The following is a 26389-nucleotide window of genomic DNA, read 5'->3' as shown; positions in this document are numbered from 1 at the left end:
GGTCGGCAACACACGGACAGACAAAGTACAGAAGCGGAAGACTGATTCGGTATCCAGGTACAGGCAATGCTGGCAAAAGGTAATCAGATGGGCGGAAGTACCGAATCAGAGAACAGGAGAGTAGTCAGGAAAGCCAGAGGTCATAACAGGTAACAAATTATATATCAATCCTAGTCTTAGGTGTGAGGTCCTTGGTCTCAACACCTGGGAACTAGTCTAACAGTTGATAGTAACAATATAGCAATCTCCTAGTCTTAGGTGTGAGGTCATTGGTCTCAACACCTGGTAACTAGTCTAACAGTTGATAGTAACAATATAGCAATCTCCTAGTCTTAGGTGTGAGGTCCTTGGTCTCAACACCTGGGAACTAGTCTAACACATAAACAGTAGCAAGCAATAGTACTTTAAAGCTATCAATGGAATCTGACTCAATGTGAATTCCCAGCTCCGGCTGGTTCTAACACACTGTGGGATCTGACTCAGGTCTGAGCGCTTACACGTATATGTTCGCAACAGCAGACAACTTGCAAGTGACAAGCGAGTCCTATATATACTAAAAGCGCTCCACAGCGCCGCCCCAGTAACTCAGGCAATCCGGAGCACAGCTGGAGTCAGCTGATCGGCATGATCAGCTGACTCCTCTCCTAGCAGCATAAAGGTCCTTTTGAGTGTGGAGTCGCACTTGCTTGGCTTCCATCAATTTCAGATGGTCAGGTGTGCAGATCTAATAGTCCCGGACACCATGGGACTCAAACTGTGGCAAATGAAGAAAAAGATCCGCACCACCTTCAGAAAAGCTTAGTCTGTTTTATTGGAAAAAAACATACAAATTTAAAAAGAACTTTAAGGCAGGACAGTCCACTGTTTCGGGCTCCTGCCCATCTTCATGCTGCCTAGTTCTGAAGTAACATACAAAAAACACCAACATATATACAGAGAAACAACCAATCATTGAGTATATACTAATTAGAGGACCTGATGGGAAACAGCCTATTTACATATCTAGTCACACCTCCAACTCCCCCATTGGTGGATCTGAGCAAGATCCAAACATTCAAAAAATAACTGTCAATAATGGCTGAATAAAAAAATATTAAAATCAGGCATGCCTCCAAGATGTATTGGCAAGATGTCAGCCAAAACGCCATGGTGGAATATGCTGAATAGCAGAAAAAAGAAAAAATCCAAAAAGTAACATTTTATTAAAGAAAACAAAACATCAAAATCCGCATGGAAATGACACATAAACGCATCAATACGACGCGACGCCATACCCGCATACGCGTATAGATGACGTAATAATGCATATACTCTATCTAGACTACTGACGATCAAAAATACGCATCTATGCCGGACGTATATACACATGAGACAAGCGCTCAAAAATGCGCTCAAAAATGCCGAAAAAAGGCATTTTTTCGGCATTTTTTGGTGTTTGGTTAATTTTACGCGTATTTTTAGTCGCAAAGATTGCGTATAGTTAGGACGCGTTCATGTGGCACTTTCTAGGCGATTGTTTTATTGATACGTAATTTTTTATACGTTTATGCGTCATTTTTTGAGCGCTTGTCTCATGTGTATATACGTCCGGCATAGATGCGTATTTTTGATCGTCAGTAGTCTAGATAGAGTATATGCATTATTACGTCATCTATACGCGTATGCGGGTATGGCGTCGCGTCGTATTGATGCGTTTATGTGTCATTTCCATGCGGATTTTGATGTTTTGTTTTCTTTAATAAAATGTTACTTTTTGGATTTTTTCTTTTTTCTGCTATTCAGCATATTCCACCATGGCGTTTTGGCTGACATCTTGCCAATACATCTTGGAGGCATGCCTGATTTTGATATTTTTTTATTCAGCCATTATTGACAGTTATTTTTTGAATATTTGGATCTTGCTCAGATCCACCAATGGGGGAGTTGGAGGTGTGACTAGATATGTAAATAGGCTGTTTCCCATCAGGTCCTCTAATTTGTATATACTCAATGATTGGTTGTTTCTCTGTATATATGTTGGTGTTTTTTGTATGTTACTTCAGAACTAGGCAGCATGAAGATGGGCAGGAGCCCGAAACAGTGGACTGTCCTGCCTTAAAGTTCTTTTTAAATTTGTATGTTTTTTTCCAATAAAACAGACTAAGCTTTTCTGAAGGTGGTGCGGATCTTTTTCTTCATTTGCCACAGCATAAAGGTCCTGTCGCCTGGTGCGCGCGCGTAGTTCTCCATCTGTGTGCACTAGAAGGACCAGGCAAGGCAGCATCACGCTACTGCGCGGCAGCAGCCGCCGGCTGGGACGTGGAGATAGCCGCCATGCCGCTCTCCCATGCGGCGGCATCTCTGCTATTCATTACATGATTATTTTAAAACACTGTTCTATAAAATAAAAAAGGTTTCTGAATCTTGGCCTTTAAGAGAAAAGAACAATCGTGTGAGGTCCTTGAAGTTTCTGTTGTTCGTTCATACACCATCACTGTCAAACTGGGAAAAAAACATCTGCGCACACACACAATCCTGATTTCACATCGTACCCCAGGCAGTTTAACAGCAATTCACACTTTCAGCCATGAAATATCTTCATAATGAGTTTCATGTCACTATGTTGATTACATTTTGCTTGTTAAGTATAGAGACATCTTTCCATATTATCACTTATGTTGATATCCCAGCTCTTTCAATTATCATACCTAAAGTGAATAACTGAATTACTCATACGAAAATAAATACTGGTAATTTCCCCTCACCTCATCTGAACTGGAGGAAGCAATTTAGATTAGTGGTAAAATGTCTTCTGAAATCCAAAGAGTGAATGACTAGTTTGAATTGATTCATTCTCTTTTGATATACCGTAAATTTGGATAAATGGGATATTTCATAGACATGAGCATAATGCTCACAGAGTGATGGGCTGATCAGGGAATAGCTTCTAAAGGCAAGTTAGTATTTTTGGTCTACCGATGTATAATCCAGTCTTTGAAAGTGATGAGAGCTTAATGGAGGTGATTGGGATATGAAAGGGTTATCATCCAAGTAATAATAAATGATAGTCCATTTATCAGAATTCTCCTGGCTCCCTAGCAAAAAAGTCACTGTAAGGACTTATTTGTAAACATTTTATAAAGCAAAGCTGTGTCAAAAATATGTTCAATCACTTAAAGGGAGTCTGAAGTGAAAATAAAAATTAAAAACAGGGTCCTATAGAGCCTTCCAGGTCTCCTCACGTTCCCCGCGTTCCCCCGCAGGCTCCCCCGTTAGCGTTCTCAGACCAGGGCTGGGTCGAGGCGAGAGAGGCTCCAGCCTCGGTGCAGTGTAGGAGGGGCGAACAATTCACTCAGCAGCTGTCATCCCCCTACTGAATTTGAAGAAGAGAGACAAGAAAAGGGGATACATGACAGTGAATGCAAGCCATATAACTAGAGATTAGGTGTTGGGGGCCCTGGGGCACCTCTTAGTCTAACAGCAATCAGTGTGTGATGGCTGGGGTGGGAGGGAAGGAGGGGGGCACTTTGGTGTCTCAGCCTTGGGTGCTGGAGGACCTTGTCCCAGCTCTGTCTCTGACTGATCGGTCGGAGACTGCTCTCTTTCGTATTGGGTGGGCTTCAGGAGTATTTAGAAGCACTGACAGGCCGCTCTGTACTGCGCACGCGCAAGTACCCTCTCACACACTGGCACGTGCGCAGTACAGAGCTGCCGATCTTCGGGAGCCCGAGTGCTTCTGAAGATTTCCGAAGTCTCTTGCGACAGGAGATTGGAATGGTGAAGCCTGCGGGGGAACAAGGGGACTGTGAGGAGACTGGGGAGGCTCTATAGGACCCAGAGCCTTTCCTCTTCTTATGTGAGTATCTGTTTTTTATTTTTATTTTCACTACAAATTGACTTAAAGGCAAACCTGAACTGCAAATAAATGAGATAATTAACTGTATGTGTAGAACATTAGTAACATAGAACTGTCTCACAGTTTTTGCATTTTAATATTAAAGGGAACCAGAGAGGATGACACATACATACCTGGGGCTTCCTCCAGCCCCATACGCACGGATCGCTCCCACGCCGCCGTCCTCCGCTGCCTGGATCCGCCATCACCGGGTCCCCTCATTGTCGCAAGTCGGCGAGTCGGCCCACGGACGCGGCCAATTGTCCGCATCACAGGGTGCTCTCCCCATACAGATACGCATGTGGCTGCCTACTGCGCAGCCGCATGCGTACGTGTATGGAGGGAGCCCCTGTGATGCGGACAATTGGCTGCGTCCGCCGGAAGTGACGGGCCCGGTACCGGCGGATCCAGGAAGCTGAGGACGGCGGCGTGGGAGCGATTCAGGCTTATGGGGCTGGAAGAAGCCCCAGGTATGTATGAAATCTTTACCTTTTTCCCTTCCCCTGTTCCTCTCTGGTTCCCTTTAAATTCTAAACAGAAGTCATGAATCCCTGATGTAAAATCTTCACCATACAGCTGCAAAACAGACAGGACTGTCTGTTACAACACTTTGGAACTAAAATGTTAGCAGTGTTTTCTTAGTCAGATAAAAGTGTTTTGCCTCCTCTTTACTTTTCAGGACATCTGACTGTATTCAACTAGCTGTTTTGACTGTCTTATTTGCATAGATAACAGCTCTAGTTTCTTAAGACTTGTAATCTAGGCAAATGAAAGGGCACTAGGACTAGTACTGTAAGTTGTTTTGGAAAGAGACATCAGCTAGCACCAAAGATAGTCTAAACTCCGTTGAGAGGTTGCTAGGGAACAAAGGTTGTTCCAAGTATACTGTAGTGAATAAAGAACCCTGAAGGATGGAAAGTCCTGTACTGTACCTTGCAGTTTTGTAAAGCTCAAAAGAAGGGAGGAACAGGAGCACCAACCTGTATTGGTTGAGTTTATTGCATCCAGGGTCTATGGCTAAAAGTATTAAAGGTAGAGGATTAGCAGGACATCCAGGCAACTGGTATTTTTTAAAAGGAAATAAATCTCCACGTCCCGTTCAGTTCATGTGTACTTCAAAGTGCTAGTTCTATATGTACCTACATTTATCTCATTATGTCATATGTTAATTCAAGTACACTTTAATTGCATTTACAGATAAAAGAAAGGACATCCTGATTGGGCTGGGGTATATTTGCCCCACAGGATGCACCCTCCTCTTAAAATTTGAGCCAGATATATGCCATGGATGTCACTGTTGGGCTGGGCAGACTTAGAGGAGAGCACTGGGCTGGCAAGTAGGGACAGAAGGCCGCACTGACACCTAAACATCCAGCATATCATGATTGTTCCCCCAACTGGTGTGTGCAGCATCTAGTGCCCCACACCAAAGCCCTCTTCCCTCCTATCTCACAACCCCTTACTAAACTGCTCTATACATGTGAGTGTGAGTGTATCGCGATCTAACTATTTTCAGTTAATGGTCTTCACTTTCTGGATTCTCAGTCAGAATACGCAGACAGGGGCGGACTGACCATTAGGGCACTAGGGCACGGACCGAGGGCCCGTGGTCAGGGAGGGCCCCGTCAGACAACCCTGGGCAGGAGGGGAAGCAGCCAGTGAAAGGGAGCTATGGGAACAGCAGGGAAGTTTCCCTTCCCCCCCTTCCCTCACCTTGGGGCCCCCCTTCCTGGCTGTCCCCTCCGGAATACTGAAGTGTCGCACTGTCGTACAGCGGCTGACAGCGGGCAGAGACTTACCGCTGTTATAGCCGGCTGAGCCTGAGGGAGCTGTGATCTGTGCGCCGCAAGTCTGGTCTTGAGTAGACCAGACTTGCGGCGCACAGATCACAGCTCCCTCCGGTGGCTGGACAGCGGTAAGTCTCCGCCCGCTGTCAGCCGCTGTACGACAGTGCGACACTTCAGTATTCCGGAGGGGACAGCCAGGAAGGGGGGCCCCAAGGTGAGGGAAGGGAGGGGGAAACTTCCCCCCTTCCCCACGCTCTGCACACCGCTCCCTTTCACTGGCTGCCTCCCCTCCCGGGGACACCTGGCTACATATACTGGGGACACCTATACACCTAACTACATATACTGGGGACACCTATACACCTGGCTATACTGGGGGCAGCTATACACCTGGCTACATATACTGGGAACACCTATACACCTGGCTATACTGGGGGCAGCTATACACCTGGCTACATATACTGGGGACACCTATACACCTGGCTATACTGGGGGCAGCTATACACCTGGCTACATATACTGGGGACACCTATACACCTGGCTATACTGGGGGCAGCTATACACCTGGCTACTTATACTGGGGACACCTATACACCTGGCTATACTGGGGGCAGCTATACACCTGGCTACATATACTGGGGACACCTATACACCTGGCTATACTGAGGGCAGCTATACACCTGGCTACATATACTGGGGATACCTATACACCTGGCTATATTGGGGGCAGCTATACACCTGGCTACATATACTGTGGACACCTATACACCTGGCTATACTGGGGGCAGCTATATACCTGGCTACATATACTGGGGACACCTATACACCTGGCTATACTGGGGGCAGCTATACACCTGGCTACATATACTGGGGACACCTATACATCTAGCTACATATACTGGGGACACCTATACACCTGGCTACAAATACTGGGGACACCTACAAACCTGGCTACATATACTGGGGACACCTATAGACCTGGCTACATATACTGGGGACACCTATAGACCTGGCTACATATACTGGGGACACCTATCCACCTGGCAACATATACTGGGGACACCTATAGACCTGGCTATACTGGGAACCTCTATCCACCTGGCTACATATACTGGGGACACATATCCACCTGGCTACATATACTGGGTACACCCATAGACCTGGCTATACTGGGAACACCTATACACCTAGCTACATATACTGGGAACACCTATAGACCTGGCTATCTATACAGAAGACACCTATAGACCTGGCTACCTATTCTGGAGACACCTGTAGAACTGGCTACCTATACTGAGGGCACCCATTGACCTGGCTACCTATTCTGGGGACACCTATAATCCTGGCTACCTATCCTGGGGACACCTATAATCCTGGCTACCTATTCTGGGGACACCTATAGACCTGGCTACTTATACTGGGGACACCTATACTGGGAAAACCTATAGACCTGGTTACTTCCACTGGGGATACCTTTTGACCTGGTTACCTATACTGGGGGCACCTATTTTCTGGGAACTGTTGCCAGATTAACTATTTTTGGGGAACTGCTGCTGCCAGATTAAGTGTATTTTGCGAAATAGCTGCCAGATGTGTATTTTTGGGGAACCGCTGCCAGATTGTGTATAATGGGGGAACCGCTGCTTCCAGATTATGTGTATTTTGGGGAACCACTGCTGCCAGATTACATGTATTTTGGGTGATCCGCTGCCAGATCACGGATATTTTAGGGAGCCGCTGCTAAATTATGTGTATTTGGGGAACCACTGCTGCCAGATTACATCTATTTTGGGGAGACGACTGCCATATTATCTGTATTTTGGAGGAACCTCTGCCAAGTTGCATGGATTTTTGGTGAAATGCAGTCAGATTACATGTATTTGGGGGGGAAACACTACGGCAGAGTTCAAACTTCCCTGGCAGACCTTTTACACCACTGCTAAGGTCATGTATATTTTGCCCTACCCATGACCACATTATGTTGCGTGACCACACCCATTTTTCGGCGCAGGGTTTTTTATCATTATAAAATATCTGTTGTCAGTAAATTATTATGTAAAAAAAAGAACGTGAAAGGTGGAAAACACTGGTATGGGGGGCCCCATAATCTCCTATTGCCCGGGGGCCCCATGAGTTGTCAGTCCGCCCCTGTACGCAGACTATGGTGAGTTAAAGTAACACTGTGAAAAGCAACTGTGAAAAAATGCCAGATACCCATCTATGGAGATGGAAGGCTCTAGATCTCCTAAAGATCCTGGTCCTTTCTTGGTGTCCTCCTTCCAGAGCTGTCACCCCCGTTTTAATTATATAACCAACTATTTAAATACGTCTTCATGGGTCTGTGGAATGTTTGGGAAGCACTTGTGTCACCAAGTGCTTCCGAAGACGGGTGGCTCTGTGCTGTGCATGCATGAGCACGCATTTGTGCCTGTGCATTATTGAGCCGGACATCTTTGGAAGCACTCAGGGACATGAGTGTTTCTGAAGCCTTCCAGGGGCTCCCAGAGACAGAAAAATTGAGGCAGGCAATGGTGGAACAAGGACCCCGAGAGATGACTAAGAAGCCTTTATGAGATCCAGAGCCGTCCCTCGCCATAGGTGAGTGTATGTATATGTATTTCTTTACAGGACGCTTCAGTTTTTCTTTAATCTTCCTTCCATGTCATAGTATGAAATATCAGGCCAGGCTGGGCTACCTCTGCTACAGTAACCAGCAGCACAGCTTCACTAAACACAAGATTCTGATTAGACGTTAGTAGGAAGCTTTATGAGTCTGAGCTGTACCTGATAACGCAGAGTTCATAAATTTCACCACCTGCTCATTCCTATAATTCTGTAATCTCTTACATATGTCACTGTGTGACTGCTCCCCGCAGCCTCGGAGCTGGCAAGATAGAGTCATAAACGCAAATAAGAAAACTAATCTATATCACTAAGGGCCTCCTTCATTAAATAGTCGGATTTGGGGGCTGCGAGATTCATCTAGTTGGATGCCGGGCCTGAAAAATATGGACAGCCTGTTGTGCCGAAGAGTTCCCAGGGATTGTGACAAACTTTACTGTCTCACTATTCATCCTTCGCTGGCACAAATGTCCCACAGCGTAAGATACTGGAGGAATCCAATTTACAAATTCATATCAACATCAGGATATAATGCCACTGAAGCCAATTCTTCTGCCTCTCTGGGGACCTCCACATGGAATTGTCCCCTGCTTGTCAGATTCATAGAGGTAATGTATGAATACATGCTTGGCATATCTATGTGCGTTATAGGAGGCTGTACAATTGGCCGTAGTGAGCACAGATGGTCTGTCAGCGTACTGCATGCATAATAATGGATTGCATCTAACCACATGAACGATCGTCAATGTAAATAGCGTTATAAGGCTCCTTATTCCAGGGAAGATGCATACGCTTACGCTACTATTGAAACCTATTTTTCATTCGGCGTAAAAATGTTCATGTATATGAAAATTTATGAGAGTGATCGTGTTAGAAAGTAACTTGGCTTTTCTGTATTTAACTTAATCTGCCCCTTTACCCAGTTCTAGAAACGTTACAGTTCTTTGAGGCCTATATAATATACATGAAGTGCAGCAGCGCCCTCTTCAATCAGAAGGCCTTTAAAGAGACACTGTAACATCAAAAAGTTCCCCTGGGGGGTACTCACCTCGGGAGGGGGAAGCCTCAGGGTCCCAATGAGGCTTCCCACGCCGTCCTCTGTCCCACGGGGGTCTCGCTGCAGCCCTCCGAACAGCGGCCCGACAGATCCGACAGCCTGTTCAATATTTACCTTTCCAGGCTCCAGCGGGGGCACTGTTGTGGCTTTCGGCTCCGAAGTAGACGGAAATACCCGATCGCAGTCGGGTCCACTCTACTGCGCAGACTTGCGCCTCCGCAGTAGAGCAGGCCCGCCGGTGATTGGGTATTTCCAACTATTTCAGAGCCGAGAGCCTCCACAGTGCCTGCGCAGGAGCCGGGAAGGTAAATATTTACATTGCCGCTGTTTGGAAGGGCTGCAGCGAGACCTCCGAGGGACGGAGGACGCCGTGGGAAGCCTCATTGCGACCCTGAGGCTTCCCCCTCCCAAGGTGAGTACCCCCCAGGGGAACTTTTTGATGTTACAGGTTTTCTTTAACAAGTCTCACTTCCATCGCAACTCCAAAAGATAATTAATTTGTATTTAAGAATCACAGAAAATCCACTAGCGCTCAGTGTCTCAGTGTAGCAGCCTCTGTAATACACCATCTACTTCTCAGGTCACATAACACCTGCATAAACATTAAAAATAAACAAACATAGCATAGACTGTATACATCATTACAAGCACCGCTAACATGTAGCCCCTAAACATGCAGCCCACGGCCGCCAAGGTAGTGCCCGTCACTAGGGTGTCAGGGGTCACGTTCCCCCCTATATCCCCTGCTTACCGGATTTTGGCTTGTGCACTGACATATAATGGTGTCGCTTTGCCTTTAACCTCAGCTCTGCAGACTCGGCAACCCCTTAGCAGATGTCCACTTCAATTTGCCAACCACACAAACAGCTTTGCTTGTATAAAACCACATTTAATATAACAGTCCCATTAAAATAATCACAGCATTAACCATTTCACAACTGAGGGGTTTTACCCCTGAAACACCAGCGCGATTTTTCCCTTTCAGCGCTGCTTCCATTACTGTACTGATGTACTATGATTGGTTATTGGGGACTGGAGAGTCCCCATAACCAATCATTGTACTGCAGAGCCGGGGTGTGTGCGCGCGCGCGGGTCGCGGGGGCGCGCGATCGCGGGCTGCAAGTTTGTTTACCTTGCATTGTTTTGAATGAAGATGGCATTTGTTTAAAGCCGTCTTCATTCTACTCGCAATCGGCGAGGCTAATTGGATTTAGGAACGCTTGTTCCTAACATCCAATTAGTAACCTGCTGTGCGGGCTGGCTGGAGTGTGCGCGAGAGTTCCCCGCCCACTCCCAGCCAGTAAACAAACAAGTGCGCCTTTCTCCGTCCCTGGGGGTGAAGCGGTGCGCAGAGGGACGGAGAAATTTAGCACTGGGGGGGTGAAGTGGTTAAACACAGGATAATAGTGTAGCAGCATACAATCACCATTCTTCAGAAGCGATCCCGGCCACTGCTGCACACATTTCACTGGCATAACAATAGACCCTGCAGCCCCTGTTCCCGCTCGGGGCCGTTTTGTGGGGGCTGGAGGGGTGGCAGCATGAGGGGAAAGCCTTGGCCACAGTCGGTGGGGAGAGGGGTAGTTCCCCCCCTCTCCCTCACCTCGGGCTCTCCCCTCCAGCTAGTTACAGTGTGGGCAGCGGGCAGCAGCGGGCAGATACATACCTTCCGTGCGCTCCACCGCATACTCCTCGCTCTAGCGTCTGAAGTCACTTCCAGAAGTGATGTCAGCCGCTAGAGCGAGGAGTATGCGGTGGAACGCACGGAAGGTATGTATCTGCCCGCCACTGCCCACACTGTAACTAGCTGGAGGGGAGCGCAGAGAGGAGAGCCCCGAGGTGAGGGAGAGGGGGGAACTTCCCCTCTCCCCGCCGACTGTGGTCAAGGCTTTCCCCTCATGCTGCCACCCCTCCATCCCCCACAAAACGGCCACGAACGGGCCCCAGGGAGGGGGGGGGCGCTCTGAAATTCTGCAGGGGGCCCGGTGGGGCCTAGTTACGCCCCTGACACACTTACTGACTATCTTGGTTCAACACTTCCTCCTTAGGCTCCACCGATCACATGATATGACATGTGATCGGGATCTAGGAGACCAAGTCAGTGATCCAGCACCACCCGGTGGTGGAAGGGGAGGGATAGAAGAGTCTCTTTCATCATCAGCCCTCTTCCACCCCCGGATGGGGCTGTAAGGCTAGGTTTCCACTTGTGCGTTTTGTGTCAGATTTTTCTCTCAGAAAATTTGCATTGATTTTGCAACTAATGGTGGTGAATGGGGCTGTTTCCATTCAATGCGAATTTTCGTTAGCGTTCGTACACGTGAAAAAAATCTGAGGTCTTGTATCATTTTTTCGGACATCGTGTATGATTCGCGTACAATGCTTTGTATAGGCAATGCGAATTTTCGCATAAGTTGCACGAGAAAATTCCCATTAGATCCATGGTTACAGGAATTTGTTAGCAGTCATGACGAAGCTGTTACTAGGCAGATTATGCATATTTAGCTAATGCGCATACGAAAATTCGCATAAAAACGTGTACAAATTTACATGCGAATTTTCCCCAATCAGAAAAATCTTATATGATTTTTTGCAGGCGAAAATGTCACGCTATAGTGAAAACGTAGCCTAAGGATCCAATCACATGTCAATCACATATCATGCCTGCCGGAAGTTCAGAGCCGCAGGTGGAGGAAGAGAAGAAGCTGCCCGAAACAGGTAAATATAACTGCTTACTGCCACATATGGCGTTAGAGGCTCACACTGCACAAGCAGCTTCAAACAAAACATTTTGTTCGACCCTGCTAATGGGTTAAATATCTAAGAAAAAAATACACAAAAAATTGAAGCACAGAAAACACACACTAAAAATCTAAGCGCACAGGAAGCATGAGGCATGCCAGGATGTGTCGGCACCTCGGTCCTCACAACGGAAGCAGGAAATTTGGGCGCATGAGGCAGGTGGACAAAAAGGGCCCCGCCATTCACTCCCATAATAAATATCATTTAATGGGCGCCCAACAGGAAAAAGGGCGCCGGAGAAAAATAACGTTTTAAAAGCGGCGCCCGGAGACTTTTAATGTTTTATAACTGCTTCTCATGATTACACATTATTTAATGATTTATAATTTTTTAAACATTATTTTTAATAATAACATATAACAATATTTTTTTAAAACGTTATTAATGCTTATCACAGGGGGGTCTTAGGTTTGGGCATCACCAGGAGGGTCTTAGGTTTAGGCACCACCAGGAGGGTCTTAGGTTTAGGCACCACCAGGGAGGTTTTAGGTTTAGGCACCACCAGGGGGGTCTTAGGTTTAGGCACCACCAGGGGGGTCTTAGGTTTAGGCACCACCAGGGGGGTCTTAGGTTTAGGCACCACCAGGGGGGTCTTAGGTTTAGGCACCACCAGGGGGGTCTTAGGTTTAGGCACCACCACGGGGGTCTTAGGTTTAGGCACCACCAGGGGGGTCTAGGGATTAGGGGTAGGTACAGGGAGGGTTCTGTGTGAGAGTAAGGTTAGGTACAGCTTTAGTAACATTCTTATTAATGTTTTATAAAACGTTATTATAAATTTCACTTTTTAAACAGGGAAGATTAACGTTTTTACAATTGCCAATTTCATACACATTATTTAATGATTTAACTTTATAAAACATTATTTTTGAACGACATATAGCACAATTTTTTTTTAAATGTTATTCATGCTTATTGTTTAAAACCCTGCGCCCTTTTTTTCCCCGGTGCCATTATTTTTAAACGAAATATAGCACAATTTTTTTTTTAAATGTTATTCATGCTTATTGTTTAAAACCCTGCGCCCTTTTTTCCCGGCGCCCTTTTTTAACGTACGCCTCACAACCCCTCTGAGCACAATCTTCCACCAGCTTCCTGCATCCTACTTATCAGAAAAAACGGTATTCAGCTTCCCACATTCTGACCATTTCTGACATTTCTAAAGTGTACATTATAAGCAAATTTAGTAAAAAAAATCCACACGTTTGATAACAGGGTGCCCACCCTGTAATCTTCCAGCATCCATTTGTGGAGCACCTTTGACCTGTTAATATAAAGTATGTGTTTGGAAGCTAAACCTTCTTGCATAGCTTCCGAGACATAATGTTCCTGAGCTACAATAAAGCCTTCGCCACCCACCTAGAGGTAAAAAGACGTAGATGTAGAAAAGTCACATTAAAAGCTGAAGTGCAAGGAGTTATCTTTTTATGCAGATCATTCTCTTACATTTATTATGCTTTAAAAAGTTTAGTTGAGATTCAGAAAAACTGAACTTTTTAAAATGTAAACTCAGAAAATATCTGCCTTGTTTACTCTTCAGCAATTTCTAACTGCCTGCATGCACCTTCCCAGGACCGGTTCTAGACTTTTTGCTGCCTGGGACAAACTTGTAAGGATGCCCCCAACTCCGAGGTGTGTGCTCAGACCAGGCTTATATACTGGCTGCTAATTGTCTATTGACTAATTAAAATGGCTGAACAAATGCATATTTAATAAAGCTTGCCAGAATGTGCACGGTCTACACTACCTGCCATGCCCTGCAGGAGTTGGCCCATGCAAAATTCTTTGCATCTCAGCAGGGGCGCTGTGTGTAGGCTTCCTTGTCCCCAACACTCTCACTGCTCAGGAGCGCAGCGACTGCAAACGGGGATCGGGAGGAGGGCAAAGAACCGCAGACAGCCCACCCAAAAGCTGGGCCACCGCCTGAGAGGGGCCATCTACGTTCCCCCCCCCCCCCCCCCCCCCTTCCTTCAAGAAAACATCCCTTCCTTGTAGCAAATTACAGTGCTCCACCAGTAGGAACAAAGGTAAAATTGCTGTGTGCTCCCTTTATGCAACTTTACTGTATCTGGCCCCTGACGTGCCCTTACGCTAATTCAGCATGGAGCAGTATTACAAAATTGAAACTGTAATGGATCTGTTTAAAGCGAACATGAAGGGTGGCTGTCCATAGTGCAGGACACACACTGCAACTAAGTCACCTGCCAGGATTAAGACTGCTAAGTACTTTGGCCCTGCCCAGAATTATTGTTCATTGTTAAGGTGTCTATCCATTTCTCTTTCTCTGTCTTTTGCTTGCCATCAGAAAAGTGAACTGTCCCAGATAAGTATTATCTTTAACAAAAAGGGCTACTTTCTACAATGCGGGATTAAACTCTGACATAATATTCAAAATAAAAATGTGTTTTCCTGCTTTTTATATACCCATACATATCATATTTGCTTTTGTGCACAAGTATTATTATCCCTTTCCAAATTACAAAGTCCCAAAGTACAGTTGTATCTGCTCTGAAAGCTGCCATTGCATTGTACTGCATAGCTGCTATAATTATATATTATAATGTATCCAATAATCACTTTCCAGCTCTCTCTGCTTCAACTATGTGTGAAGTCAGTTTCAGCACTGCCAGGAATGCATACTATTTGTAGCTGAGAAAGAAATGTAAACAAAAGATAATGTTATCACCACTTCGGATGTGGCAGGAAGATTTCCACTGAAGAAGAATGTGTTTTGTTTAACTGTTTGAGTGCTTTTCTGCACACATTTTTTTGTGCTGGTATGTTGCATGATGTAAATAGTCTTTTAGCGCAAAGAAGAAATGTTGAGTTTTATTTAACTTTATTGCGAAGTGAAACTTTTCTGACTGCGGCTCCTGTGTAAGTGAAACAACCAATGCGAGGCCATCCAGCGGCAGTGCAGAGGTCAGGCAATTCCTTGTAGTTCTCACTTGTGCTGGGCTCCTGACTTATCCTGTGAAATGAGTTTCTTTTTGCTCAAGGGTGTCCTCCACACAGATTAGACATCAGAAGGAATATTTTAATCCGCCTTTGGAACACATTTACACGGGTTGTTGCCTGAGCTTCACCTTATCAATGAATTATATTTCCTTCATGGCGAATGACCAACCACAGTCTCGGCTGCCTCAAACCGCAGTGTAGTACAACATCAGAACAGGGATCACTACAAATAGATACTTTTAACCTTATTAACTCTGGATTCACTTATGTGACCTTTTCCGAGACTGTGCTTAGATATACAGTGTAGCCTTAGAAGCATTTTCATGAATAGATTTTCTTTCTGTCTTTTAGGAAGGAGTTGCAAGCTCTTATATTGAGCACATTTAAAAGCATGCTTACCACAATGTCGCAAACACATCACTGCACCTCTTCTCTTCACTCTTCTATACCTGACTATGGCACATTTGCATGGGCAGCTGGGGGCAGTGCATTCACCACCTGATAATTTAAAAAAATTAGGCAATCAGGGTGTATCCTTATCACAAACTTCACTAGAAGAGTATATAGTGAAAAAGGTATACAACATTTTATTGATATCAAAATTCACAAATATTTGAGTGGATATATGGACATCTGAAGGGTAAACAACACCCTTTGTAAAACTGATAAAAACAAGAGGAAACCTCTCCTGACCTGAACATATTGTCACAACACATCATATCAATGACAAGTGTGATTATAAATGATTGCAGTTCAAATAGCTATACAGCCTATGACATCAATTCTCCCAGCATATACGTATTGCACAGAGTTCCATTCGCAGACTTCCTGAAAATGCAAATTGGTGCAGGGGATTGTTAGGCACCAGTGCTGCTCGGATAACCCTTTTCAAAATCCGGATTGGATTCAGATCCGGATACCCAGATATCGAATCCGGGTCGGATATTCGAGTTCAAACTTTTTCTGATCCGAATCCGAATCGGACAGCCGACCTCAGTATCCGGGCGGATTCGGATATCTGGATAGAAAACCCAGAAGTGGCCTTTACATTGCTTTAAAAATGTTTTTTAGGGTAAATGAGGCATGTAGCATCATTATTTTTTAAAGGGAAACACTAATTGATGATGTGGGGACTTAAAATCCCCCCCCCCCCAAAAAAAAATGGCTTTCAATTAACATCAGGACTAGGTTCCAGACAGCGGTCGTGCAGCCCACATTGGCTATCATTCATGAACAGGCTGTCGGTAAGGGGAACCCGTGCGGGAGAATACCGCCGTCGGTAGTTTATCCTTCTGGGTGGTCATTCATAAACTTTGTGCCTGGGGCGGTAGCAGTGCGGAGGTTTTCTGGAGAATGGTGTCGGCAGGCGGGCGGTAGGCATGCGGAAACAGAAAAGCTGGCCGAGTCCCTCCATGCGGTGCTCTCTCTGCTGATGTGTGGGAGGTCCGTCCCATTCACTTACAAGGACTCCGCAAGCTTCCCGCTACAGCCAGGGGATCGGTAATCCCCTTCTGCATACCGCTATGCGGAAATGTTTATGAATGAGCATTTTGCTACTTTTTCTGGATACCTGCGTATCCACACTGCACAAGGCGGTACTTTGTCACTCTGCACGGGAATGTCAGCTCCGCATACGGAAAGAGGCTTTATGAATACACAACTTGCTCGGTGGTCGGTAAAGTCAGCGGTATTACGCATTTCCGCATGCGGGAATGCTTTATGAATGATAGCCATTGTCTCCAAAGTCCAACCGCACAACTGGGACATGGCAGTTTGCAGCCCAGACACCTCCAAAAAATTGTGCAGCAATTGTGTTTTGGGTGAAATATAGGTAGTATCAGCACAGCAGCAGTGGCCTATGGCACCCTGGTGGTAGGAGCAGCAAAGGCAGCAGGAGCAGGGCAATGCAGAAGCAGCAGGTGTAACGTCTGCCAGGAGCATGCCGAACGTGGCACTTGGCAGTGGCACATGGCACGTGGCCCTTGGCATGTGGCACTTTGCACTTGGCACTTTGCACTTTGTATGTGGCACTTTGCACTTGGCACGTGGCACTTTGCACTTGGCACTTTGCATGTGGCACTTTGCACTTGGAACGTGGCACTTTGCATGTGGCACTTTGCACGTGGCACTTTGCACTTGGCATGTGGCGCTTTGCACTTTTTACATGGCACTTTGCACGTGGCACTTAGCACATGGCACTTTGCACTTAGCACGTGGCACTTTGCACGTGGCACTTTGCACGTGGCACTTTATACTTGGTTCTTTGCACTTTGCTCATGGCACTTTGCACTTTGCACGTGGCACTTTGCACGTACCAAAGTACCATCTGACCCCCTTAGACTTTTATCTTTGGGGTTATTTGAAGCCAATTGTCTATGCTGTGAAGATACAAGATGCGCTTGAAACTACGGATACTAGAAGCCTGTGCTAGCATTTCACCTGCGGTGTTGCTATCAGTGTGTGAAGAGTGGGAGAAGAGGGTTGCATTGACAATCCAACACAATGGGCAGCACGTTGAACACATTTTATAAGTGGTCAGAAACTTGTAAATAACTCATGAAAGAATAAAGTTACATTAAAACCAAGCACACCATTGTTTTTCTTGTGAAATTCCCTATACGTTTGATGTGTCACATGACTCTCTTCCTATTGAAAAAACAAAAGTTGGATTAAAAATGGCCAACTTCAAAATGGCCGCCATGGTCACCACCCATCTTGAAAAATTTCCTCCCTCACATATACTAATGTGCCACAAACAGGAAGTTAATATCACCCACTATTCCCATTTTATTAAGGTGTATCCATATAAATGGCCCACCCTGTACTCGAACATTAAGCAATCTGGGTATAAACTGAGGTACATGGTTTTTCCTTCAGACACCACAAAAATTGTCTCGAGTTTATGCCTAGGTTAGAAACCCAGGCCACTATTTTAAACATCACCATTCTCATACTGCTTCTTTGGCGGTCTGGTGGCCCTCCTTCCCCATACAGCATACCTGGAGCCTAGTAGTTTACAACTCTTCTCCTATACAGCATTTGCTGGAATCTAGTGCCCCGCCCTCCATGCTCGATACAACATATCTGCTGCCTCCTCCTACGCAGCATTCACTGGTGTCTAATAGTCCCCCCCCCTCCTTGCCCCATACAACGTACCTGGTGTCTAATAGCCCCCCCCCCCCCTTGTCCCATACAACCTACCTGGTGCCTATTGGTTTCCTCCTCTCTCTCTCATACAGCTTTACCTGGTGACTAATGGTCCCAACTCTCACAGCATGTTCCCTGGTGTTTAGTGGCAGCCCATCCCCCCGCCCTCCTTGCATCACCTTGCAGAGTAATAGCAGCAGGGGGATGCGTGGTGGTGGGGGGGGGGGGGGGAGCAGCATCTTACCTGATCCAGGGCTGAAAACACAGCATTGCAATATCTTCTGTCGAGTTGTATTCACCCTCTAGTATTTGTAGCTCGCCCTCTACTTTCCGGTTACCAGGAAGTAGAGTGCGACCTACAAACACTAGAGGCTGGATCCAACACCACAGAAACCTGGTGCAATGACTAAGATACTGTTCCACTGCCATTACCCTGCAAGAGGACACGGCTGCCATTACTCTACAAGAGGACATGGGGAGACAGGAAGGGCAGCCGCTAGCCACCAAACAACAATGCTATGGCACCGGGCGGGTGGCCACTAGACCACCAGGGAACATGCTATAGGAGACAGAGGGCAGCTACTAGAAACCAAGGAACATGCTATGGAAGAGGGAGGGCAGCCGCTAGAAACCAGGGAACATGCTATGGGAGATGGAGGGTGGCCACTAGACACCAGGGTTTATGATGCTCTGGGTGACATTATGGGTGCAAACATTTTTGTCAATGTCAATCGTGAAAAGTACATGTGTACACATACTTATAAGAAGTACCTTTCTCCAAGAGTAAAATGCACTATAATCTTCTTTTCTCCTATGTTGCTGTCACTTCCACTACACAGTAAAAATCTAACGGGTTTAGAGTAGTCCATATCCTCATGGGGAATTCTCAGATTTTCCTGATTCTTTACAAAAGCACTTCATGGAAAAGATCTATAAAAAGATAATCCCTACTCACTTGTATACTATTTTAGCAACTTAGCAACTGCCACTCGGTAAGTGCTGTTGGACTAGTCAAAAACCTCTCAGATCTGTCACATTTTTATAACCTATTGTTAGCGGCAGCAACTGGAAAAAAGAAATGTATAGTGCATTTTATTCTGGAACTAATTATTATTATTTTTATTACTATTTATATAGGGCCAACATCTTACGCAGCGCTGTACAGAGTATATTGTCTTGTCATTTAACTGTCCCGAGGGGCTCACAATCTAATCCCTACTATAGTCAAATGTCTATGTATGTATTGTGTAGTGTATGTATCCTAGTCTAGGGCCAATTTAAGGGAAAGCCAATTAACTTATCTATAACACAGGGAGAACATACAAACTCCTTGCAGATATTGACCTAACTGGGATTTGAACCGGGGACCCAGCGTTATGAGAGCGCTAACCACTACTGTGCCACTGTGCTGCCCATACACATGTACAGTGGGTTGCAAAAGTATTCAGCCTCCTTGAAGTTTTCCACATTTTGTCACATTACTGCCACAAACATGAATCAATTGTATTGGAATTCCACATGAAAGACCAATACAAAGTGGTGTACACGTGAGAAGTGGAACGAAAATCATACATAATTCCAAACATTTTTTTACAAATAAATAACTGCAATGTGGTGTGTGCATAATTATTCGGCCCCCTTTGATCTGAGTGCAGTCAGTTGCCTATAGACATTGCCTGATGAGTGCTAATGACTAAATAGAGTGCACCTGTGTGTAATCTAATGTCAGTACAAATACAGCTGCTCTATGAGGGCCTCAGAGGTTGTCTAAGAGAATACTGGGAGCAACAACACCGTGAAGTCCAAAGAACACACCAGACAGGTCAGGAATCAAGTTATGGAGAAATTTAAAGCAGGATTAGGCTACAAAAAGATTTCTATGCAAGTGAGGGAAATTCGTAGAGGGCCGGCACTACACACGGCTGATTCTGGATGGGCCGGCAAGATACCCCTTAAAAGACAATCCCACGGTGATAAACTGCGTGCTCAGGATATGTACATAAGATAATCTTGTATGCTTAAGGAAGAAAGGAGAAACATAAAGTAAAGTTTACTGCAGTGCCGGATGTTTCTCCTTTCTTCCTTAAGCATACAAAAAGATTTCCAAAGCCTTGAACATCCCAAGGAGCACTGTTCAAGCGATCATTCAGAAATGGAAGGAGTATGGCACAACTGTAAACCTACCAAGAGAAGGCCATCCACCTAAACTCACAGGCCGAACAAGGAGAGTGCTGATTAGAAATGCAGTCAAGAGGGGAAGCAGGACATTTGGGCGCATGAGGCAGGTGGACAAAAAGGGCGCCGCCATTCACTCCCATAATAATTATCGTTTAATGGGCGCCCAACAGGAAAAAAGGGCGCCGGAAAAAAAACAACGTTTTAAAAGCGGCGCCCGGAGACTTTTAATGTTTTATAACTGCTTCTCATGATTACACATTATTTAATGATTTATATTTTTTAAACATTTTTTTTAAACAAAAAACAGTACAATATTTTTTAAAACATTATTTTTAAACGAAAAACCGCACAATATTTTTTTAAAACGTTATTAATGCTTATCACAGGTGGGTCTTAGGTTTAGGCATCACCAGGAGGGTCTTAGGTTTAGGCACCACCAGGGGGGTCATAGGTTTGGGCACCACCAGGGGGGTCTTAGGTATAGGTACTACCAGGGGGGTCTTAGGTTTAGGCACCACCAGGGGGGTTTAGAGTAGTCCATATCCTCATGGGGAATTCTCAGATTTTCCTGATTCTTTACAAAAGCACTTCATGGAAAAGATCTATAAAAAGATAATCCCTACTCACTTGTATACTATTTTAGCAACTTAGCAACTGCCACTCGGTAAGTGCTGTTGGACTAGTCAAAAACCTCTCAGATCTGTCACATTTTTATAACCTATTGTTAGCGGCAGCAACTGGAAAAAAGAAATGTATAGTGCATTTTATTCTGGAACTAATTATTATTATTTTTATTACTATTTATATAGGGCCAACATCTTACGCAGCGCTGTACAGAGTATATTGTCTTGTCATTTAACTGTCCCGAGGGGCTCACAATCTAATCCCTACTATAGTCAAATGTCTATGTATGTATTGTGTAGTGTATGTATCCTAGTCTAGGGCCAATTTAAGGGAAAGCCAATTAACTTATCTATAACACAGGGAGAACATACAAACTCCTTGCAGATATTGACCTAACTGGGATTTGAACCGGGGACCCAGCGTTATGAGAGCGCTAACCACTACTGTGCCACTGTGCTGCCCATACACATGTACAGTGGGTTGCAAAAGTATTCAGCCTCCTTGAAGTTTTCCACATTTTGTCACATTACTGCCACAAACATGAATCAATTGTATTGGAATTCCACATGAAAGACCAATACAAAGTGGTGTACACGTGAGAAGTGGAACGAAAATCATACATGATTCCAAACATTTTTTTACAAATAAATAACTGCAATGTGGTGTGTGCATAATTATTCGGCCCCCTTTGATCTGAGTGCAGTCAGTTGCCTATAGACATTGCCTGATGAGTGCTAATGACTAAATAGAGTGCACCTGTGTGTAATCTAATGTCAGTACAAATACAGCTGCTCTATGAGGGCCTCAGAGGTTGTCTAAGAGAATACTGGGAGCAACAACACCGTGAAGTCCAAAGAACACACCAGACAGGTCAGGAATCAAGTTATGGAGAAATTTAAAGCAGGATTAGGCTACAAAAAGATTTCTATGCAAGTGAGGGAAATTCGTAGAGGGCCGGCACTACACACGGCTGATTCTGGATGGGCCGGCAAGATACCCCTTAAAAGACAATCCCACGGTGATAAACTGCGTGCTCAGGATATGTACATAAGATAATCTTGTATGCTTAAGGAAGAAAGGAGAAACATAAAGTAAAGTTTACTGCAGTGCCGGATGTTTCTCCTTTCTTCCTTAAGCATACAAAAAGATTTCCAAAGCCTTGAACATCCCAAGGAGCACTGTTCAAGCGATCATTCAGAAATGGAAGGAGTATGGCACAACTGTAAACCTACCAAGAGAAGGCCATCCACCTAAACTCACAGGCCGAACAAGGAGAGTGCTGATTAGAAATGCAGTCAAGAGGGGAAGCAGGACATTTGGGCGCATGAGGCAGGTGGACAAAAAGGGCGCCGCCATTCACTCCCATAATAATTATCGTTTAATGGGCGCCCAACAGGAAAAAAGGGCGCCGGAAAAAAAACAACGTTTTAAAAGCGGCGCCCGGAGACTTTTAATGTTTTATAACTGCTTCTCATGATTACACATTATTTAATGATTTATATTTTTTAAACATTTTTTTTAAACAAAAAACAGTACAATATTTTTTAAAACATTATTTTTAAACGAAAAACCGCACAATATTTTTTTAAAACGTTATTAATGCTTATCACAGGTGGGTCTTAGGTTTAGGCATCACCAGGAGGGTCTTAGGTTTAGGCACCACCAGGGGGGTCATAGGTTTGGGCACCACCAGGGGGGTCTTAGGTATAGGTACTACCAGGGGGTCTTAGGTTTAGGCACCACCAGGGGGGTCTTAGGTTTAGGCCCCATCAGGGGGGTCTTAGGTTTAGGCCCCACCAGGGGGGTCTTAGGTTTAGGCACCACCAGGGGGGTCTTAGGTTTAGGCACCACCAGGGGGGTCTTAGGTTTAGGCACCACCAGGGGGGTCTTAGGTTTAGGCACCACCAGGGGGGTCTTAGGTTTAGGCACCACCAGGGGGGTCTAGGGGTTAGGGATAGGTACAGGGAGGGTTCTGTGTGAGAGTAGGGTTAGGTATAGCTTTAGTAACTGTAACGATTGGTGTCAGCACGCAGAGAGAATCTGATTATTGGTGGTCTGCAGTATCACCAAGAATGCAGATATATACCCGATTATTGATCATCTGCAGTATCACCGATAATCAGATATATTGCTAACCTCTGGACACCTAAGGTATGTGAGTGTTTGGTGTAACAGTAATACTTTGAGTAATGCACCTGCTGAGCAGGTGATAAGAAGCAGCCTGGAATACTGCTTATGCTGACAGAGAAACCTTCCAACAGTCTGAGAATCTCCAAGGGGTGGAGTCAGGCTGAAGGTAGGAGGAACCTGCACAGGAGCGACACCTGAAGGGTGGATGTCACTAGCAGGTCAGGAGAATATCTCTTAAGGGAGAGAGATAGTTCCCAAAGAAGAAACAGATATCAAACAATGCCTAGTCTTGGTGTGAGGTCCGTGGTCTCTACACCCAGGAACTAGTCTGATGCATAACATAAATGATAATACAATTCCCTAGTCTTGGGTGTGAGTTCCGAGATCATCAACACCCTGGAACTAGTCTGGAATATAACATGAATGATAACACAATTCCCTAGTCTTGGGTGTGAGTTCCGAGATCATCAACACCCTGGAACTAGTCTGGAATATAACATAAATGATAACACAATTCCCTAGTCTTGGGTGTGAGTTCCGTGATCATCAACACCCTGGAACTGGTCTAACAAATAACAACAGTACAAGGTAATCTGGCTCAGTGTGAATTCCCAGGTCCACCTGGTTCAAACACACTGTAAGGATCTGACTATGGTCTGAATGCTTCCACAAAGTGTTTGCAATGGCAGACATCCAGCAACTGACAAGCAAGCAGAATATATAGTAGCTGAACTCTGCTGCCCCGCCCGAGCCACTCAGCCAATCATGAGTCCAGCAGGAATCAGCTGATCATCCTGATCAGCTGACACCTCCCCTGCTGGTATAAAGGTCCTGACTTCTGGCCCGCGCGCGCGTAGCTCTTCATCCATCTATGTGGACTAACAGACCCAGCCACTCCAAAGGCACGCTGCTGCGTACAAACCGCCACCTTGGACGCGGAAACAGCCACTTTGCCGTTAGAGCATGCGGCGGCTTTTCCGCGTTCTGCCACACTACCAGACGCGTGCCTACGCGTGCAAACCGCCGCATTGGACGCGGAATCAGCCGCCTTGCTTTCAGCACACGCGGCGGCTTTTCCGCGTTCTCACAGTAACATTCTTATTAATGTTTTATAAAACGTTATTATAAAGTTCACTTTTTAAACAGGGAAGATTAACGTTTTTACAATTGCCGATTTCATACACATTATTTAATGATTTATAACTTTATAAAAGATTATTTTTAAACGAAATATAGCACAATTTTTTTTAAACGTTATTCATGCTTATCGTTTAAAACCCTGCGCCCTTTTTTCCCGGCGCCCTTTTTTAACGTACGTGTCAAGAGGCCCATGGTGACTCTGGACGAGCTGCAGAGATCTACAGCTCAGGTGGGAGACTCTGTCCATAGGACAACTATTAGTCATGCACTGTACAAAGTTGGCCTTTATGGAAGAGTGGCAAGAAGAAAGGCATTGTTAACAGAAAGCATAAGAAGTCCCGTTTGCAGTTTGCCACAAGCTATGTGGGGGAAACAGCAAACATGTGGAAGAAGGTGCTCTGGTCAGATGAGACCAAAATGGAACTTTTTGGCCATAGTGCAAAACGCTATGTGTGGCAGAAAACTAACACTGCACATCACTCTGAACACACCATCCCCACTGTCAAATATGGTGGTGGCAGTATCATGCTCTGGGGGTGCTTCTCTTCAGCAGGGACAGGGAAGCTAGTCAGAGTTGATGGGAAGATGGATGGAGCCAAATACAGGGCAACCTTGGAAGAAAACCTCTTGGAGACTGCAAAAAACTTGAGACTGGGGCAGAGGTTCACCTTCCAGCAGGACAATGACCCTAAACATAAAGCCAGGGCAACAATGGAATGGTTTAAAACAAAACATATCTATGTGTTAGAATGGCCCAGTCAAAGTCCAGATCTAAATCCAATCGAGAATCTGTGGCAAGATCTGAAAACTGCTGTTCACAAACGCTGTCCATCTAATCTGACTGAGCTGGAGCTGTTTTGCAAAGAAGAATGGGCAATGATTTCAGTCTCTAGATGTGCAAAGCTGGTAGTGACATACCCTAAAAGACTGGCAGCTGTAATTGCAGCAAAAGGTGGTTCTATCAAGTATTGACTCAGGGGGCTGAATAATTACGCACACCCCACTTTGCAGTTATTTATTTGTAAAAAATGTTTGGAATCATGTATGATTTTCGATCCACTTCTCACATGTACACCACTTTGTATTGGTCTTTCATGTGGAATTCCAATAAAATTGATTCATGTTTGTGGCAGTAATATGACAAAATGTGTAAAACTTCAAGGGGGCCGAATACTTTTGCAACCCACTGTATTTTAATCTTTACAATTTTTAGCAATAGTGGTCCTTTAAGTTAATCAATAAATAGAATCAGAGCCGGGAGAAGTTCCTCCAGCACCCAAGGTTGATACACCAAAGTGCGCCCCCCATCCCTCCCAAACCGATTGCTTTTAGGCTCAGAGGTGCCCCAGTGCCCCCAACAACTCAATCTTTCGTTATCTGGCTTGCAATCACTGCCATGTATATCCCCTTTTCTTATTTCTTTCTGCTTCAAACACAATAGGGGAATGATAGCTGAGTGAGTTGTTTGCCCCCTTCTACACTGCGCCCTGAGGCTGGAGCCTCTCTCCCCTCTGCCCGGCCCTGAATAGAACCACCCTGATTTAAAAGGTCCTTCTAAAACAACTATCGGCATGGAAATATGAGATACTTAAGTGTCCAAAGCAGGTCTGACATCAGAATTCACGAGGCGCCCTACTAATTGCCGTTTTAAGCTATTATCTATACATTGTAGATCAATTTACAGATGCTAATGAGTCCAGCAGAGAGGGTTATATGGCTAAGGGGTATAGATCTAGCTTCCTGATATACAGTATATATTGTATAGGGATAAATAATGGCCAGATCTATCGGTCAATGCGCAGAGCGAATGCAGAAATGACTTCAGCTCACACTGCAGAGTACAATTAAATCCAAATGTTATATCAGGTTCCTGACAGCCTACTGTTAATCAAGCAGGTATGGCACCAGTTTGTTCGGTAAAGCAGAAGACACTAACTGCCTTGTCATTTCTGACAGTAATTACTCAGTTATCATAAAAGGTCTATCGCATAGAAAGTCATGCCCTTGGGCCAGTTTTTAGGTTGTACGTTCTTCTGCAGTAAACCAGATCCCGTCTGACTTCTCACAGATGAAACG

At 45.1% G+C, this 26389-nt stretch overlaps 1 long non-coding RNA gene across 1 annotated transcript in view; it reads right to left on the bottom strand.

The window, feature by feature from the left end:
• The window catches only part of LOC137562963 (uncharacterized), a 155079-nt gene that overhangs the window by 46270 nt on the left and 82420 nt on the right, over positions 1–26389 (bottom strand). Inside the window, exon 3 of the long non-coding RNA XR_011030225.1 lies at positions 15494–15592. This is a non-coding gene — a long non-coding RNA (uncharacterized lncRNA). The remainder of the gene's footprint in view (positions 1–15493; positions 15593–26389) is intronic.

The sequence above is a fragment of the Hyperolius riggenbachi genome, chromosome 3 (genome assembly GCF_040937935.1).
Source record: "Hyperolius riggenbachi isolate aHypRig1 chromosome 3, aHypRig1.pri, whole genome shotgun sequence".
NCBI lineage: Eukaryota > Metazoa > Chordata > Amphibia > Anura > Hyperoliidae > Hyperolius > Hyperolius riggenbachi.
Note: the sequence above shows the minus strand (reverse complement) of the source record. Positions and strands in the feature narration are given on the sequence as shown.